Raw genomic sequence first — 14,733 nt, 5'->3', positions numbered from 1 at the left:
GCATATTTCAGTATTTTCCATTAATGAAATGAAGCATTATTTCCGCTGCATCTCTGTGTTTATGGTTATTGCATCTATGTATTTATGGTTATCTCTGTAATCTATTGCGTTCCTGTTTAAATCCGGATAAAACCACCTCTATGTTTTACAGTATATCTCACCATTCATCAGTCAAGGATTCCTCGGCCCACTAAGGAAACAAAAAATTTGGCTTTACCACAACCCACAGTCTAGTTCAGGGGTTACTAGGCCATGTGTTCTATTATTTAGAGATCCACCTCACTCATCTTCAAATCCATCCAGAAATATAGCTCAACCAAAACATGAGAACCCCATCACACCATGGATATATAGAAATGGGAAGGCTAGGATGAAAACATTGTCACACCTGGCAAATCCCATGCCATAACAACAAAGAACCATATGCAATACCATGCATGCAAAATCTAGCAAGGAAAACACACATGAAAATTGATACCTACCAAGAATCTTGTTGTAGCTGCTTGATCCTTCTCTTCCTTGATTTCTCCTTCCTTTCTATTGTCTTCTTTGCCTTTCTTGATCCAATGCCAACATACTCCAAGAAAACTCTAAGTGTCCAAGAATGAGAGAGAGAGAGAGAATAACGAGAGAGCTCCAAAACTGAATTGAAAAAAGGTACCAACTGATCCTTAGAAGCCTTTTTATCAATTAGACCTCTATTTTCTTCATTTTCCATTATTTTCCTTCATTTTCCTCCTCACATGCAACCTGTGACCTTTCACCTTCCTTTTCTCATATTTTACATTATTTTCATAAATAAATGTGTCAAAAATGCTATTTTTCCTTTCCAAATACTTTTCCATTGCCTTTATCAAATTCCTTAACCATAGTAAGCCAAATGAACACCCACTAGGATGTCTTCCCCAAAATTCAGTTTGGAATATGTGTCCATCAACCATCGTTATTATTTTTTCCTTTATTAACTTTATTACATGGAATTTTCACCAGGGTTGTTACAGAACCCTTTTCCTTGGGGGACACCATCCTTGGTGTCAACCACACCTATATCTCATAAAAACGACTAGCTCCACCTAGCTCCATCTAGCTCCACCTGCAATACAGACCATTCAATCACATGATCAACATCTTCAACATACTTCTTAAGAAATGACACATGGAAAACATCAAGGAATTTCACTGTCATAGGAAGTGAAAGTTGATAGGCTGCTAGTCTGATCCCCTCAATAATCCTAAAAGGTCCTGTTGTAGTAGCTAAAACCACCCTCCAAAAATTTTCCTTAGCTTCGTTTTGGAGCCTCCCTTCTAAATTTTCACAATAGCTTGTCTTACTTCATCAAGTTCACAAGCTCAATGTCTTGCTTGCACAAAGGCAGTCTGTCGATCACAACTTGATGCATTCCCCTCATAGGATGTTCACCTGGACTCGGTCTAGCTCCAGACTAAGTAGCTTACCCAAGAAAATTGCACATTTCTGGAGGGAAACCATCCTTCCCTCCAGAAATTGCACAATCTTGTCTGGCAACCTGCTGGGTTCCAAGATTGCGTAATCGTGCCAGTCAACACTCTCAGCAGGAATTGCACAATTTTCCTTAGCAGGGTTGCTCAACCTAGAACTTGCGCAAATCTATGTAGTAGTTAGCTGCCCTACCCAGAAATTGTGCAAATCTCCTGGGTAGTCAGCTCAACTCCCAGCCAGAAATGCACATTTCCTTCAAGCAATCGAACAACCTATTGCATGTGTAGCTGAGTTGATCAGTTTCCTCCGGGACCAAGCAAAACAAACTTGTATGTATAGGCTACTTCTCCTAAGGCAGCATGCAAAGGCATCCCTTGTTTTAGGGATCTATGTTTACCAATTGGAGGTTACATGCAAGGAGAAATTCAGAAACCTCCCACAAAGTGTCACTTCCCCTAGATTTGTGGCATGTGTGTCACAACCTCAATGTTATCAAAACTCATCAGCTAGATGCTGGAGAGCTCATTCCTCACATCAACCTTGCAGCCTTGACATCCCACATCACATCTAGGAGCAGTTGACACATTCAACTCAGTTCTTTTTGGGTAAGACCGCTTCCCATGCCTTGTGCTGCATTTCTGTCACTTTTTTGTGCTTTTTCTTGTGTGAGTATTGTTTGCTTGATTTCTTTGAATGATTGTTGTCATTTACATGTATTCTAGCTTATCCTAGCTTTGTTTCAGTTTTCGTTGCTATCTCACTGTTGTCGCATACATGAAACTGTTTTGCACGAACATTCACCCAACCGGCGAACTGCCTCACCCACATGCATGTTGATCTGTTTTCTGAATTTTTCATTAATTTTTTTCATGCAATGTCAATCACTTCTACTATCGCTTAGTGTCGCCATGCATTTATTGTCTTAGTCGCTTTCAGTTTCCCATCAACGAGTCGGCCCAACCTTGGCCCAGAATCTGCCTTCACCAAGGCTACATTACATAATATGGGGAAGGAAGGTTCACCTTCCTCTCTAAAATTGTGCATTCCTACCCAACACTAGTCTCCATGACTCTTTTGCGCATTTTTGGAGGACATTGGCTACTTGGCCCAAGAAATTGCGCAAATTTGTCCCTAGGCCAACAGTCCTTCCTAGGTGGAATTGCGCATTGTGCAATCCCAGTAGTCAACAGCCAGTCTGGACTATTCATTGCGTAGTTCCAGCCGTCAGTCAGTCTCCTAGCAGCCCAGACTGTGCCTTGTGCAGTCTTGGCAGTTGATCTCCCAACCTCCTGACCAAAATTGCACAACCTTCATGATCATTCACCCAAGTATGTTGCAAGTTAGTTCTCATGTTCATTTTGGTTTTCGACTGACATATTGCTTGCCATGAGTGTTGCCATGTCTCTAGGTATCACAGGTGTTCTTCTACCTCTCAGCAGTATAGGTATTGTTAGTGCTGCTACATAGCTTCAGTTTTTGGAGGTCAGAAATGAGCTTGGTCTGCTTGGTCATGCTTAAAGGGAATCTCATAAGGGTCACTTTCTCCTTTTTATTTGGCCCCCTCATTCTCCCTTCATCAGTCCTAAAAATGATTAATTCCTTTATCAGATCCTGATTTAATCGCTATTACAGATTGCACCCGTGTGTGTACAAAGGTTGCACCCCTCAACTTTCGACGATGCAATCTGATCACAATCGCATCCATGTGTGTATAAAAGCTGCGCTCCTCTGCTTCCGCCAATGCGATATTGCGATGTGATCCGATTGCAATCACACATTGCCATATGTAAAGGCCTAAAGAATTACCCAAAAAACCTGATCCAATGACTCCCGTCTCATCCGATCACTCCTCCGCCGTCTGATCAATTCCACCCAGATCCAATGGCCCATGCTTATTCCACTCCTGCTTCTTCTGATGTCCCTTGCCAAGCCATCTCCACCATCTATCGACCCGATCTGATGGCTAGTCTTGTTCCTCCATCCAACTATTCCACCCACTGCATAGACCACGTACCTTAACCGTTCCATGCTCCCAAAAGGATGAAGGTGACCAGTTTTCAGTACCAAGTGCATTTCATCCTCAACAACCACATTCAAGAAATAGTATGGCCGAGAAGGAAATGGACAGAGCATGAACAGGCAAACGCATTTAATAGTTATGGGACTTCATCCCATACGACACTCCAGCCACCTAAGAGGACAGTATAGTACCCGAGAAGATCAATTTCATCCACTGTAGCAAGAAAATCGCACTCATACTCCATTAGGCAGTTAAAGTGGTTGGTGGTCAATTATGACCCCTCCATACTTAGAATGGCTGAGTGCCTTTGTAATGAAACTCTATATATACCCAGAAATTAGATGTAATCAGGGGGGATGGTTGTTATTTTGATGTAAGGTTCAACTTCTGGAGATTGTAACTGCTTTGATACTTGCAACATCGCGTCAACATTTTCAGCTAATACAAGCTTCTTTTGCTGTTAATTTCTCACTTTCCATCTCTTTTCTATTCTAGGCTGTGCTTGATATGCATTCTTCCTTAACTCTTGATGTTTAGCATTAGAGGGGCTATCATCCCACCTCTGTGTTATAATCTTGTATGTATCAATGAATTTGTCAATTAGGTTTCTTTTCACTTAGTGACAGAGAGTTGTCATCCTGTCTGTGCACTAGGGAATTAGATTTGCAGACCTTTTTACTGGTTGCAATCGGCCATCAAAAGGTCCTGTGCATCTGCTCGTGTGGTCAGTATTCTCCATATTCACCCAATCCTTAAACTGTGAGTAATTGGTGGTCTAAAGCTTTGTAGTTTGGGGGTGTTCACGCATGTCTGGAGTCAAGAAAAGTAGGTGTGGTTATCCAGATTGAATATATGCATCATTCCTTCCATTCACCCATTTCCAACATTAATTTGAGTTTGTAATGTTCCCAAGCATCTCCGAGCTACAACCTAGGAGAGTTTCTTGGGGTGATAACATCAATTGGCACTGTTGCCAGGGAAAGGAGATTGAAGCTCAACTTCCTTGGGAGAATGACACAGCTCCATGCTTTGATGATAGACAAAGTCTGGACACATTCTTGGTTGTAATCATCTATCTGGCGACTCTACTGGAGAAACTACCTGGTGGCGACTCCACATTTCAGTTTTGGCTCGGTTTGTGAGGCATACCCGGAAAAATCCTCAGAAATCACCAGTTGACCCAGTTCCTGACCCTGAGAAAATTGCTAAGTAGAAGAAGACATCACAGAAAGGAGAATCACAATCAGGTAAGCCTAAAAAATCTTATGAATCTCTGCAAGAAAGGCTTGTAGCTAAACATGTACAGTTTAAAGATCTAGAGCCTAGCACTGTTAGTGAAGAAATACCCCCAGAGATTCATAAAGCTCCTTGTTCATTTAGTTCCCCTTTGGATCTCAGTCCAAAGAAAGCCTCCCATACAGTCCATCATACTCCTTTGTCTCTATCATCTATTTCGTTACTTCCTACCATTCAATCTACCAGTATCCTTTCATCTATCCCAGTCATGGTAGGCTAGCAAGCTCCCACAAAGATGGAAAGAATCATGGCTGCTAGGTATGGACCCCTGTTCTTTCCTATTCCTTTGAATGCCATGCTTGCAGGAGAGTATCATAAATATACCCCTGAGTTCACTGGTACAGAGGGAGTAACAGCTTAAGAACATCAGAGGATGAGAGCGTATAGAGAGGGGGTGAAATATAAACCATCTCTACCCGATGAGGTCAAATGCTCTAAACTTTTTGAGGTAGATGATAAAATCAACCCGATTTTGCAAGTCTTTGATGAATCAGCTGACATGCAAACTGACAAAGAGAAGGGGAAACAATTTTGGTGGCCCAGCAAGTGGGCAGTTTTTGAAAATTTAGGTTGTTTAAGGTTTTCAAGCGTTAATGTTGTAAATGTGTTCTTTTACAAGTTTTAGTGTAGACTTAATTAGACTCCATGCCCAATGGAATACTAGGCAATGTCTTTAATCTTGTTCTAATGTAGAAGGCAGTGGTCTATGGTTCTTGAGACCTCACAGGGAGGATCTCATCCCCAGAAGGAGGCAGTTTTAGTGCTGCTACATAGCTTCGGTTTTTGGAGGTCAGAAATGAGCTTGGTCCGCTTGGTCATGCTTAAAGGGAAGCTCATAACGGTCGCTTTCTCCTTTTCCTTTGCCCCGCTCATTCTCCCTTCATCAGTCCTAAAAACGATTAATTCCTTTATCGGATCCCAGTTTAATCGCTATCATAGATCGCATCCATGTGTGTACAAAGGCCACGCCCCTCAACTTCTGCCGATGTGATATTGCGATGCGATCTGATCGCAATCGCATCCATGTGTGTATAAAATTCGTGCCCCTCTGCTTCCACCGATGCGATATTGTGATGTGATCTAATCGCAATTGCATATCACCATATGTAAAGGCCCAAAGAATTACCCAAAAAACCCGATCCGATGACTCCCGTCTCGCCTGATCACTCCTCCGCCGTCCGATCAGTTCCGCCCAGATCCAACGGCCCATGCTTATTCCGCTCCCGCTTCTTCCGATGTCCCTCGCCAAGCCATCTCCATCGTCTATCCACCCGATCCGACAGCCATTCTCGTTCCTCCATCCGACTATTCCACCCACTGCACAGACTGCATACCTTAACCGTTCCATGCTCCCAAAAGGATGAAGGTGACCAGTTTTCAATACCAGGTGCATTTCATCCTCAACAACCACATTCAAGAAATAGTGTGGCCGAGAAGGAAAGGGACAGAGAATGAACAGACAAACGCATTTAACAGTTATGGGACTTCATCCCATACGACACTCCAGCCACCTGAGAGGATAGAAGAGTACCTAAGAAGATCAATTTAATCCACTGTAGCAAGCAAATCGCACTCAGACTCCATCAGGCAGTTAAAGCGGTTGGTGGTCAATTATGACCCCTCCATACTTAGAATGGCAGAGTGCCTTTGTAATGAAACTCTATATATACCCAGAAATCAAATGTAATCAGGGGGGATGGTTGTTGTTTTGATGTAAGTTTCAACTTTTGGAGACTGTAACTGCTTTGATACTTGCAACATCTCGTTAGCATTTTCAGCTAATACAAGATTCTTTTGCTGTTAATTTCTCACTTTCTATCTCTTTTCTGTACTAAGCTGTGCTTGATATGCATTCTTCCTTAATTCTTGATGTTTAGCATTAGAGGGGCTGTCATCCCACCTCTGTGTTATAATCTTATATGTATCAGTGAATCTGTCAATCAGGTTTCTTTTCACTTAATGACAGAGAGCTGTCTTCCTGTCTATGCACTAGGGAATTAGATTTGCAAACCTCTTTACTGGTTGCAGCCGGCCATCATAGAGTCCTGTGCATCTGCTGGTGTGGTCAGTATTCTCCATATTCACCCAATCCTTAAACTATGAGTAATTGTTGGTCTAAAGCCTTGTAGTTTGGGGGTTTTCGCACATGTCTGGAGTCAAGCAAAGTAGGAGTGGTTATCCGGCTTGAATATGCATTATTCCTTACATTCACCCATTTCCAACATTAAATTGAGTTTGTAATGTTCTCAATCATCTCTGAGCTACAACCTAGGGGAGTTTCTTGGGGTGATAATAGGTACAATGGTTTCTAGGAGAGTAGAGGTGAAGGCACCATTCAGAGCATACTTGGGGATGCAATTGATCAAGTGTCTATGGACTTTCCTACACACGAAGACATCAAGTTGTTCATAGACAAGGACATCAAGATATGACAACAGTAACATCACAAAAAGCAACATCATGAATTGCAGCTGAAGACAACATACCAAATGCAACGAATGCAAGAGGAGGGTTGTTGACAACACGAAGGCAGAACAAGCTTGCAAGCTCAAGAAGATCCATTAATGATGAAAGGACATTTGGAGACTCAGGCTATGAGGTGACGAAATGACATGAAGGTCGTGTGAAAATAGAGAATGGAATGAAGAATGATCTACATGTGCCAAAGCAGCAACTCGAGGAAGAACATGAAGCTGCACAGACAGACAAATGATTTGCAGTAGGATCAGGAACAATAGTGGGCGCAATGTGCACTCACATATGAAACTGTGCCCATAGAAGTTAAAGATCCATCCGAGGAGCTAACACGAAGTAGACATGGTGGGTAGTGTTGTTGATCACATGCAAGGGATTTAGTAGCATGCAGGTCATTGTGCACATGCATGCAATCCAAACCATTCAACATACTCACCAAGGCGAAGACAAGAAGCAAGTCCAACTGAAGCTGAACATGTGCTTCGGCAAGTTGATGCACATGACCACCAGCACACACTTGAAGATCAACATAGACACTATGCATCAATGTGTTTTCGGTTCAGCTGCACCCAAGAAGACCATGCGCATGTTAGCAGATGAGTTGGATGAAGGGGCCGAACCATTGCATCAGTTGCAATGGAGGCAAGAGTTCTCTTCAGAAAGTTGTCACCATGAGGTGCATGCACACCATCATGAACGACCAAGTTTGGCATCAGCTCACCACTTTCACCATCACAAGCATGTCAAAGAGTTGGTCTCATGCAGTGGACCAAGTGTCAGTGATATCTTGCATGGCTTGCTCAAGCCATGTTGTCTCACATGAGTACATGAGTACATGTGCATTATAATTTTGATTCATGTCAAGTGTAAGTCAAGTCTCATTAGTTGGATGTAACAGTCATAGAGTAGGTGAAGAGTCATGAGGGTAGTTGAACTGTCATAAAGGGGAATGTGAAGGGTCACCCCACCCTTTGATATGAATAGTACCTCATAACTCATTGTATAGGCTTTTGGTCAACCAAGCTTCTACTAAGGCTATTTTTAAGACGGCTTGGACAATATTGTAACGCACCTTGGCTTCTCCACTACACGGAGCTAGTACATCTCTTTGGAAGAGCAAGCAGATGTGGCTGTAACGTTCCACTGTTGGGGCTAGTAGGTTTACATGGATGTATTGTATGATTGTGACTTACACTTCTTTATATAATAAGAGCCAACACATTTTCATGCATATATTGTTATTGTAGTTGGACTACTCTGGTCTCTTTAATGATATGTGTTATTTAACTTACATACTTGTGTCTGAACTGATTCACATGCAATTATATGAATCTTGTTGTTAATGGTTTGCATATGTTGGTAATGATGTCACCGTCTGTGTTGACTGCTTTGCTGGACATCAGATAGACCTTTCACTTGAACCTTGCTATAAAAACCATCACACTCATCTCAGAATGATCCGTGAGTGTTGTACATGTTATCTTACCTTGTATGATGTGATTGCTGCATCTGAGTGGACTGCCTCGCTAGAAGTTGTGCATGTCCTTTGTGTTGTGTGTTCCTAGCCGAGTTGGGACTGCTCCCTTTCAACCTAGAACTCACCTTCACCTCCTTCCCATTTTGAAGTGGTGGAACCTCTAATACACCTCCCTTAACACACTGCATCAGTCAAACCCTTGCCATTGACAGAGTTATTCTACTTGCCTCTGTGTGACACCATAGTCAAGGCATTACCTTACGACCGACTGTTGGGACTCCTACACCAAACGATCTAAGGTCTAATTGGGACTTCTTACCCGGGAGATCCCCTTGACATGTTAGCGGGTCCAACACCGTCAACATTTATGGCGCTAGAAGGAGGGGCTGATGACAAGCTGTGTCCTCTCATCCAGTTTTGAACCTTTGCATATCTTTCATAGAGTCTTGCACTCTTCTTACCCCAAGGCGTTTTCCGAATTGTGAAGATGTCTCCATCTCAAGGAAGCTTTTTGATCTCTTGTCAACTCACACATATGATAGTGAAGTTGAAGTGGCCTGGCCTGAGCACTTACATAACTTTATTTGCATGATTCGTGAGGAAGATGAGTTTTCTGACGAACAGGCTGGTTTGCTGCTTGATTACACACTTTGTGAATCTCCATTTTATTGGGTGCTCAACCTACCAGCTAAAACCGTGCACTCATTTGAGCACTTCCGTGATCTTATTGAAGACACGTTCTATCATTTTGATCTAGACCTGAAACTGTTACAGCAATGGAGGGCTCCATATGAATCCATTATTGATTTTTGGCATCGCTTCCGTGACTTGTAGTTTCAAGCTCTGAGGAGCCAGATGAAATTTTCTTATCTTTGGGACCGGTTCGAGTATTGCCTTAAGAAATTTTCCTATCCCAAGAGAAAGTTTGAAATCAAGCCTTGCTCAACATTCTTCATTGATGGAGCTGCACAATCTCATGTGGATGCGAACACTGTCTCAGCTGATTATCTGGCTTCCTTTCATTCAATAGCTCCACCACTGCCAAGTGATGCTGAAGAGCATGCTCAAAAACTTGTTCATCCTTCACACTCTCCCAACATCATTTCACTCAATTATCATGCAGATTTGGTTGTGAGTCCTTTGAGTTCTCATATGCATTCTTGTTTATGACCTCCGCCTTCGCACTCGAGTGTTCCTCGGAATGATATTGTCTTGTGTTCATCCATTCTAGACTCTTCACTTGTTGTGAATGAGGAACAACCCATTGACGGAGTTGGTGTTGCACAAACAACATGCACTATCATTCATGAAGAGTACGAGTGGGAGTTTGAGCATCAACACTCGGCGAAAGATGACTCCCTTTAGTTCGAGCCCCCTATGTTCTTTCCTAACCTCTTTGGTGAAGCTGTTGTCCATGATTTTGCATGTGTGTCTTCATCCACTGATGAACAAATTGTTGATCACTTGTAGGACTCACTAGATGTTAGTCCATCATTTGACAATGGAGAGGATAATTTATTCATTGAAAATCCACTTGATCCTTCATCTATATTTTCCAAAACATAAAGGATGAGCTTGTTCGCTTTTCATCTACCCCTCTATTTGATTCATCTGATCATGAGGATGCCGAACAATTCATTGATTTTTCTGATCGTGGCAATTGTGATCCATTTACTTCCATTTTCAATCACGATCATGAATCTATCAGAGTTGATTTTTCAAAGCCACCGGTGTATGATGCGCTACCTGATGATGAAGTTGAGACACCTAATACTGTTGAGGCACTTCAGCCTGAGCTGATGGTTATGTCAGGTCCTCACTTTCTTGGGGTTAGTCTCACTCCTGATCATGAAATTGTTTAATCACTTGAGGCTCCTCATCACTCATCTATATGCATTGAAGATCCATCTCACACACAGATCACACTTCCTCCACTCGGACTACACAATCCCATCGCTCATGTGTTGGAGGAGTCTTACATTTCAAGCACTCGTGCATGGCGCAATTTATCTTTGTTTCTTTCGTTTGCTTGCATGTCACAGTCAAGAGTGTGCTTATGCTTCAAAGTTGCACGTAGTGTCACACAACACCATGATAAGTCCACAGACTACCCGTCATGCACATGCACTCACTTATGTTCCGTGGGCACTTTGAAACATGAAGTGTGGTTGTCTTCATTGTTATATATTTCTTGTTTGCTGATTTTCACAACTAGGTTGCTCGTGGACCAAGCCTTCACCAACATGAGTCTACCAAAGTGCCAGTGGCTACATTGGAAGTATCAGTTCACGTTATCAGGCCCATGCATCGTTAGTATAGGAGTAGGAGTAGTGTTTGTTTTCTGTTGTTTTCTTGCATGCTTGTTTTCTTACATGCTTTCTTTGTTAGTTTGTTTGCTTACTTTCTTTTCTTTCACTTTTTCTTCTGATATTTCTTTGCTTTGTTGTTTGTTAGTTCACTTGTTTTGTCGTAGGTTAGTTTTTCATGAAACCATGTGTGACTCTTAAAATGAGCTAGGTAAAGTACAAGAGGGCTTGTAAAACTATCACTACTTGGTTATCTGTCTTCTTGCCTCTGTATGATGAGCTTGTTACTTTTAGTCCATGATACAGCGAAGGAAAATACATATTGTTCAAAGTTAACCTTGGTGATAACACAATGCTTGCACGCTAACTAGTGTCACCTTCTCTAGTCAGTTGTTTTTGGGTTAACCCTTGTCATCTCAGTCAAGTAGAGTAAGGTGAGGGGGGAAACCTTAACAGGCACATCAGAGATACAATAAACTACTTCTCTACTGGAGCAACCTCTTCTACTCAAATTAAAAAAATGAAAAATGAAAAATGAAGAAAATTCAAAGTCAAAAAATTCAAAGTGAAAAATGAATAAGGCGAAAGAATAGAAAGCATTCTTGCATAGGGAGGTGATGCAAGTAACTCCTCTGATTTACTGACCAGGTTTGCTGGTAGCAGAGCCATGCTTGCATTCCTATGTGACTCCGTCGAGGTACTATCCATGCCTGCTGGTAGCGGAGCAACACCAGAGATGAAACTAAGACTCTGATGACTATACTACTTGTGCACCTATATACCCCTCAACCCCAATCAAAACCACTGTCTTGCCTTGGCTTGGAATGTCAATTGACCAAGAGCTTGGTAGATGCTACATCTTATAATCAAGCTAGTGTGAAACCAAGATGAGCTGAGAGCTGAACAGTACTTTCAGAGGTGTTAGAATTACTTTTCACGAACAAGGTCCATTCATAGAGCTAGAGTTCTATCAGTGTGTCACCAAGTGTTGTAGCAGCTACAACCACCCTCTGATATTTTTCCTTAGCTTTGTTTTGGGGCCTCCCTTCCAACTTTTCACAACAGCTTGTCTTGCTTCATCAAGTTCACAAGCTTCAGTGTCTTGCTTGCACAAAGACAACATGTCGATCAAAACTTGATGCATTGCCCTCACATTTTGTTCACCGAGACTCAGTCTAGCTGTAGGCTGAGAAGCTTCCCTAAGAAAATTGCACATTTCTGAAGGGCAACCTGGCTTCCCTCCAGAAATTATGCAATCCTGTCTAGTAGCCTATTGGACTCTAACATTGTGCAATCTTGCTAGTCAACACTCCCAGCAAGAATTGCGCAATTTCCCCCAACAGGGTTGCTCAGCCCAGGAATTGCACAATTTTCCCCAACAGGGATACTCAACCCAGAATTTGGGCAAATTTAGGCAGCAGTCAGCTGCTCTACCCAAAAATTGCACAAATCTCCTGGGAAGTCAGCCAAGTTCCCAGCCAGAAATGCACATTTCCTTCAAGCAGCCGAACAACCTCTTGCATGTGCAGCTGAGTTGACTGGTTCCCTCCAAGACCAAAAAAACAAACTTGCATGCATAGGCTTCTTCTCCTAAGGTCGCATGAAAAGGAATCCCTTGTTTCAAGGATCTATGTTTAGCAGTTGGAGGTTACATCCAAGGAGAAATTCAGAAACCTCCCACCAAGTCTCGCTTCCCCTAAATTTGTGGCATGCGCATCACAACCTCGATGTTATCAAAACTCATCAGCTAGATGCTGTAGAGCTCAATCCTCACATCAAACTTGCAGCTCTGACATCCCACATCACATCTAGGAGCAGTTGTTATAGATACATTTGAGCACATCAACCCCAACTTACATATCATTACTATTAGGGCCCATCAAACCCTAATTCAGTTGTTACATGCCCTAAATGAGGTTAACCATCATAATGCCTCCTTCCCAAGAGATTCCATGACTGAAATCATCCAAAATTTGCCTCTAAGAAGATCAACGTAGGCAAGCCTTTATCAAGGTGCATTGCCGTGCAGCCCAGTACACTGCCAAGGTGCATTACAATGCACTTGAGCCCTCTTTGGCCTGCGCTGGGTGAATTTGAGAAAAATCTACATTGGGGTTTGGAATATTCTTATCCATACGATGCCTCTAGAAGTTTGCTAAGGATATCCACTCCTTTGGGCTCAAAATTGGATGAGGGAGGGAGTTAAGGAACATCAATCCCTTTATCCCTTCCTCCATGGAACTAGATCCTAAGTTTGGGAGGGTATTCATTATCATCATTTATGGCATAACTTCCTTCATTTACCTATAAAAAGACCACTCATCTAAGTTATCACGGGTTGGAAATCATTGAATTATAGGGAGATGCTGTTAGTATGAGACTTGAGTTGGTTTCAAGTATTGTAATGATGTCAAAATGTCTTACTTGTTATGAGGAGAGGATGGGATTGAACTGGAGGAGTGGCATTGAATCAAGCAAATTGGGTAGTAACTCTTCCTTTTACTAATATAGTGTTCAAAGCTTTTTCCATATGTTTGTATTGTTTATTGATGCTTTCATATTTGTATTATGCAATTGATTCCATTTTATGTTTAATCAATAGATCATTATCATATACTTTGATTGGTTTTTGTCTTCTGTCTGTGTACAGGTACTTTTCAAGCAGATTAAGTATGGAAAGGAGTGACAAAATTGGTCAAGGGGGATAAGGAGTAAGTGAAAGCTTTAGGTAGGCTTCTTTACTATCTTATTTAATCTATTAGTATAGAAAAAGTAGAGAATGCTTTGTGTTATCACTCAGGTTGTTCCCAAAAGTTGTAAGAAAGGGAATACGACCGAGGTAACCACAAACCAATCTTTTATATACAGAATCTGGCCAATTTGTATCCAGAGAGGGCTCTCTCTTTATGATTTAGCTTTGTTTTTTAAAGGTGTTAGGCTAGTTATGAAGTTCAATGGTTTTGTTTTGAGTTTGGGTGGTGAGATTCAATAGAACAATGAGGTAAAACAGAATGGTTTCAGTCCATTGGGCATGATGGAGTAAAAAAGGATGGCTTTATGGATTTGGTTTCTTAACAGAGGATGGCATCACAGAGCAAGGTAGTCAAACAGGGAACAAATAAAGGCTGGAATTAGATGGAATGGGATCAAATGGGTGAGGGGCAATTAATAATCCTTCAACATATTGAAAGAGGGAAAATGGATGATTACTGATAAGGAGAAATTAAGAATTCCTTATCAAATACTCAACATGAGAGAATCAGGAAACAAGAGCAATTAAGAATTCATTGTTTATGTTAATTCTGAAGAAAACATCGAGAATAATAAAGACTGAAAACAAAGTGCAGTTAAGAAAATTCTGAATTAAACTTTTTCTTTACCATTTAGATTATGAAACACAAGTGATATAGTAAACAAGAAAACTGTAAAACACAAGATATAGGGGAATTATTGATTCGGAGGTTGATTCAAGAATTCTGTGACAAGTCTTCTTCTTCAATTCTTCATCCAGTAGGTCAAAAAACAATTGGTTCCAACAACTTTTTATTCCAAAGTATCTGAGTTACAGCAAAGTCTAGGAAATTCACACACACCCAACCTCTTCAAAACTCTAATGAAGGGGGTATTTATACAACAAATATGTACAACATATATCTCATATAAGCTGTGAGATATTATCTAGATATTAACCTAAATTAGC

The sequence above is a fragment of the Pinus tabuliformis genome, chromosome 7, assembly GCF_031772625.1.
Source record: "Pinus tabuliformis cultivar Carrire ecotype Pingquan chromosome 7, CPIR1, whole genome shotgun sequence".
Taxonomy (NCBI): Eukaryota; Viridiplantae; Streptophyta; class Pinopsida; order Pinales; family Pinaceae; genus Pinus; species Pinus tabuliformis.
The sequence above is the reverse complement of the archived record's forward strand: the minus strand, read 5'-3'. Positions refer to the sequence as shown.